Raw genomic sequence first — 6,062 nt, forward strand, 5'->3', positions numbered from 1 at the left:
AAATAAAAAATAATTAGTGTAACTAATATGTTTCACTTTGTGCTTTTCTTCCAGTGGATATTTGTGATGGAAAATTCCCACTAGGTGCGAATAAAGGATCTACAGTATCTGTCTATCTGTGTTTATATAAAAATCTGGATGAAGGTTCCTATTTGCGAACTGCAGCTCCAACTTGTGATCAGAAGAGATGTTGCCTGGAAAATGCAGGACAAACAATCAAAGGACGATTTAAATATGAACTTTTTTGTGTCAGAATATTGAAACCAAGGTGTCTTAAGGCGTTTTGGTGTCGGAATTCAGTGGGAGACGTTCTTGTGGGGAACCAGTGGTGTCCTTGTGTTGAAAGAATATGTCCACTGCCTCTCTGCTTGAGTCCATTCATCTGGTTGCTGCTCTTCTTTCTCCAACCATCACTGTCCAACCTTCTCGTGACGTCTCCAAAGTACGAAAAGCTCACTCTTATCATTTGAGATATAGAGTTCTTCCAGAAAGTTCCTTGTTCCACTTGTGTCCTCAGGGGTGTGTCTATCATCAATGCAGTTGAGTCCACCATCTGGTTGCTTCTTGTCTGCATCTCTTCCAACCTTCACTCTCTTTTTGGGACAATCCAACCTTCTCATGACGTTGCCAAGGTACGAGAACCTCAGTCTCATTTGAGCTTCCAGTGAAAGTTCTGATTTAGTTTGATCCACCATCCATCCGTTTTGTTTCTTGCCTGTCCAGGATGTCCTTAAGTCTCCTCCAGGTCCACAGTCCAAAGGATGTTTCTCCTGCTTCTTCAATGTCCACCATTTGCACTAACACAGTGTTCTAGAAAATATCGTTGACTGAACAGTTCTACTCGTTGTCCTCGTGGACACGACGACACATTTGTGGACTTTCCCACGTCTTTCCATGCAGCTCCACCAAGTGCTGGTCTTCATCATACCTCTTGACCGCTGGATCCCTCAGTTATTGATTATTGGTCCCAAGAGGCAAATGAATGACACAGGAGTGTACAACCAATGAAGAGACCTTCCCACCTGCACCAATGTACAGTACGACATGGGAAAGATGGAAACTGCTGTACGTCTCTCTTTTAACTCACGAAGGCACAAACTTTTATGAATGTAAGGAAAAGAAGTAAATCCACCCATTTTCATTGTTGTTTTATTATTACCACACAAAACCGTTACCATGGTCCAGGCACGGCACTTGGAACGACAATCCATTCGAGGGGAAACTGGTTTTCAGTTTGTAATTGAATATTATGAAAAATTCCCTTTTACTTCAATTTGAATCTTCACAACAATGGAGACATTTATAGAGTAAACGCTGAAAAAAGGGTGAGTGAAGAAACAGGGTTGAGATCAAATACCTTTGTGACCAGCTGTTGCCAACTATTGTGAAAATTTTTCATACTTTTTTCAAACTTGACTGATTAAGTTGTAATAAAGTATTTTTAACACTGACTGCATCTCATTTTTGGCAAGAACAGGAATATGATCACTGAGGTAGTTTTTTTTCCATTATCAATCATCAATCACTTGTCCTGCGTTGTATGACAGTGATCCAGAGCCATGAGGCAAGGGTACAGTACAGCAGCCCATCTCACACACACACACACACACACACACACACACACACACACACACACACTCAGCCGAAAAGACCATTTACTCCTACAGTAATTTCCTCATAACCGCACTTTATGATATCACACGTGTTTGCGTGTGTGTGTTTGTGTGTGTGCACACGCGCTTAAATTAAGTTCATTTTAATTGGACACAACTGCAATGGTGCACGTGGGGAACCAGGCAGCGCAAAACCCCCCAGTTCCGTGCTGTCGAGCCTCTTGTTTAAATTGAATTTAATGAGAAGGAACGGTGACCATTAAACTCAACTGACTGAACATAACGGGGGAACACGTGGTGCGGGGGTGCTGCGTGGGGCACGGGAGGTCCAGGTGCCGGGGGAGCAGTAGGTTGGTACAAGTGCTTGGGGTGGGAGGGGACTCTCGTTCAGTATTGCTTTTGGCATTTGATGGGAGGGGGAGGTAGAAGGGTAACTAAACAGCAATCCACCACCAATCTCCTCACCCCAACCCAAGGGAGGGGGGTCAGAGGGCATGAAAAAAGAGCATGGAGGACAGCCTCCCTAAATATGGGCACGCTGAAGTTATGGAGTCATCAGAAAAGTGAGGGGGCAGCGAACTCAAACCAAGTTCAGAAACTCTGGGTGTCAAAGGTGAAAAGCCTAACATTAACCCATTAACCCTAACCCTAGTCCCAACCCTAACCCTTTTCCTATCCCTTATAACTAACACTTTCCCTAATTCTAACCCTGACCCTGTAACTAACTCTAACCCTAACCCTGACCCTCAACCTAACCCTGACACTAACACAAACCCTAACCCTAAGCCCAACACTAACTCTAACCCTAACCCTAATCCCTCACGATCCAGCATTTGTTTCCAGACACAACTGGAAAATAAATTTGTGGGCCGTATCCTAAATCCAAGCGGTCTGTTGCCCAGTTCAGTACAGTCCGATGTCAGGTGCTGTCAACGTGCCCATCGCTCATCTTGAGCGCTTTTGACGAGGATCGCTATGCGACGTTTCGCGCCATTTGCCTGCTTCATTCTATCAGAAGGGCCGATTACAGGTAAAATACACATTGCGGCACGTGCAGCGTCGGCAGGTCGGGAAAGCGGCTCAGTTTAGGGTCCGGCCCTGGCTGCGACGGATCTCTTTCATCATGACATTTTCGACCAGCGGACCATCCAAGGAAAACAGCGCCTGTGTGTTGCTCCACGACACCGCTGCCCAGCTGCTCTTTGCGCTCACGTAGTTAAAGGGGGTTCGTCGAACCGGGGTATCGAGACCCTATCCGTCATCCCTTCAGCCTTTGGAGTTGGGTTCGACAGGCTGCGGCACTCGGTGTCCTGCGTTAATGTTGGCCCTGGCAGCGAGGCAGAGCCCTTCACCCAAAGGGCAGCGTTTGCTTATTTTAATGTGGTCACGGTAGTATTTGGGTTTCCAGCAGAAATTGACCACACATCGACCGACTGCCATGTGAAGGCTGGGAAATTACAAGCTGGCGGATCACCGGTGCTCTGCGTAAGATGAGCCGCATACAATGCGCTCCCTCTCTCCCTGAGCAAGCTGATGACGCCTCGCGGGCCTCCTGTGTGACCGCGCTCACCCGGTGATGACCGTTCCATGACAGAACCGCGATGCTGCAGGCTGTGGTCTTTCCTTCTGGTTTCACGAGGCTCCTCTCCCCCGTCTCCGAGGAGCGTGGCGCACGACACACGCCGGCATCCCGGATCCCTGGAAACTGTGATCGAACCCACGTCAAAGTACCATCGGGCACCGTAAGGATGTGGTACGAGATATACTGCATTACGGTGGTTGGATTTGGGAATTCTGATGTTTGCAGTTTGTAGGAACTTCCACGATGAAATGTGCAAAAAGAGGGGTAAATAGCCACAGAGTCACATGGGTTTACATGAACTGCAACTGACAGAGGAGCTGAGAAAAGACAATTAAAGAAAATCTGGAGTTATGTTTTTCAAATGTAACTATGAAATTCCATTAAATTTCTCCCTCGTGTTTTTTTTTTTCCCCTCATTATTTCATGATTTACATTATATTCTCTGATTTTTAATTTTTTTTTTACCTCATTGAGGGGAACATGCTAAAAACTTCACAGGCCCTGGAGCTGTATTTATAAATTAATAATTATCTTTGATTTTTAATCATGTGAATAGTAAGAAGATTTTGATTCAAACTTGTTTTTAATACCATTTTAAATAGTCGATGTTTAATAGTATTTTTTGAGTTTTGGATTGTTTTTTTATCTATCAATGGTTTAATGTTTTTTTAAACGCTATTTGATAATGGAGTAGAGAGATGACAAAAAAAGTGACGACGCCGAGAGTCTGACAGATGTTACATTGCAGGATTGTCGATGGTTTTATATATCGGGAAAGATTGTGATTATTTTTCTGCGCTTCATCTCCTGTGGTTTTATATTCTGTCTAATGAAATTGAGACTTTTGCTTTTATCTGTCAGTTTAATGAGCGAATGGAGTTCAGTCTTTGGGTTTTGGGCGCCTTGTATTTGACGTCTTTTAAATGTTTTACTAATATTTGAAAAAGTTTTGGAAAAAGGGAATAATAAGAGACCCTAGATCTCCATCAAGGGTTAGCGCTACAGTTCAAACCGCACTGGGGAGTTGAGTTCGGGGTGATTTTGGGCCTCCTCACAGAAATAATAACCGCGGGAACGATGACCGGCCCTGTCAGATTTAGTGCCCTGGTTGGGGGGGGTCGCAGGCAGCGCACCGCTCCGCAAACAGCTTGCGCGGGGGCCCTCATATTTCTTCCACCGAGCGGCTCATTCCTTAACAGCCAGGCCTCGGCGGCTGCCAGCGTGTCAATGGGCTCTTTGTGCGACGGCACCGGAGGCGCGAGCGGACGACGCGCTAACTGACAAGCGCGACGGAAAGTGAGCCTCCGGGATCCGCTCGCTCACTTCGGCTTTCACTCAGCAGTCCAGCCCCACTGTTTCAAAGGACTCACCTGTTACCCAGAAAATATACAGTCATGTGCTGCTTAACGGCGTTTCGATTAACGACTGGCTGCATATACGACAGTGGTCCCGTAACATTATAATGGAGCTGAAAAATTCTTATTGACCAACGAGGTCGTACCGCGACGTGTTTCTCACGTGTTCTTGGTGGTGCTGCTGTAAACAAACCCACTGCGCTTCCAGTCGTATAAAGTTTAGCACATACAATTATGTACAGTACATAATACTTCATAATGATAATGGACACCTATGTTACTGGTTTATGTATTTACTGTTCTGTACTTTTTATCCTTATTTTACAATGTACTCTTTCTACATGTTAAAAAAAGTTTACTGTAAAACAGTATGCTGCGTTACACCAGCAGCAGTATCATAAATCTTGTGTTTACCGTGATTCTTGACTTGGCTATACCGCCTAGGTTTCTATAAGTACACTCTATGATCAGAATCAGAATCAGAACGAGCTTTATTGCCAAGTATGTTCACACATAGAAGGAATTTGTCTTGGTGACAGAAACTTCCACAGCACAGACAGGATGACAGTGACCAAGGCTATACCATCTAGGTTTCTATAAGTACGCTCTCCGATCGAGGCTATACCATCTAGGTGTGTATAAGTACACTCTATGACGTTCGCACAACGATGAAATCGCCTCACGACGCATTTCTCAGAACGTGTCCCTGTCGTTAAGCAACGCATGTCTTTATTCTTTTCCTGTTTCAGCTCTGATCTTATTGTTCATCTCATCTGGCACCTTTGTCCTGGGTAACTTTTACTGTATCAGTTCACAGTAAGTACCTTGATCAAGAGTACTGCAGAGGGAGTGTGGCTTCAACACCGGTTCGTTGAGTGCAAGGCAGCAGCTCTAACCACTACGCCACCTGGTGCCCAATGCATTCTGCATGTTGTTGCACACACCTTTGCTGTGTGATTCCACTTGGTTGCAGACCAACTTGGAATAAGTCAATGTCTGCAACAAGAGTTAGGATTCGAACCATTGGCTGTTGGATTACATCTTTACACGGGCTGATGACCCACATTAAGAATTTTGCTTTGTATGATGTAATATACTTTTATTCCAAGGCAATTTATTTTTCTTATGATTTTATTGGACCACAGTGCCAATTTGTCATATTAATTTTAAAGTCTTACATAATTTTGAACTAGGGATTTTGCTGTTGTAAACCATCTGTGCGACTTTAAATGTTGTATTTGCAATACACGGTAAAAAATACCCATTGTACCCATGCAGTCCTTACTTATTTAAATAGAGTGTAATGCCAGTTTGAAAGAAAAAAAAATTCATAGTAAAGTATAAATCTATATATTTATATTTCAGATTTGGCTAATCTTTGTAATTCCCTCCTTTTATACTTGTTGTTTTGCAACTGTTCATTTATAACACTTCATAACACCTTAAACCCGGTTTACGGGTCAACCGCCCGCACAGCACGCGACCGCCGCGACGTATTTAACGTCTCCGTGA

This window comes from Scleropages formosus, chromosome 18 (assembly GCF_900964775.1).
Source record: "Scleropages formosus chromosome 18, fSclFor1.1, whole genome shotgun sequence".
Lineage (NCBI taxonomy): Eukaryota > Metazoa > Chordata > Actinopteri > Osteoglossiformes > Osteoglossidae > Scleropages > Scleropages formosus.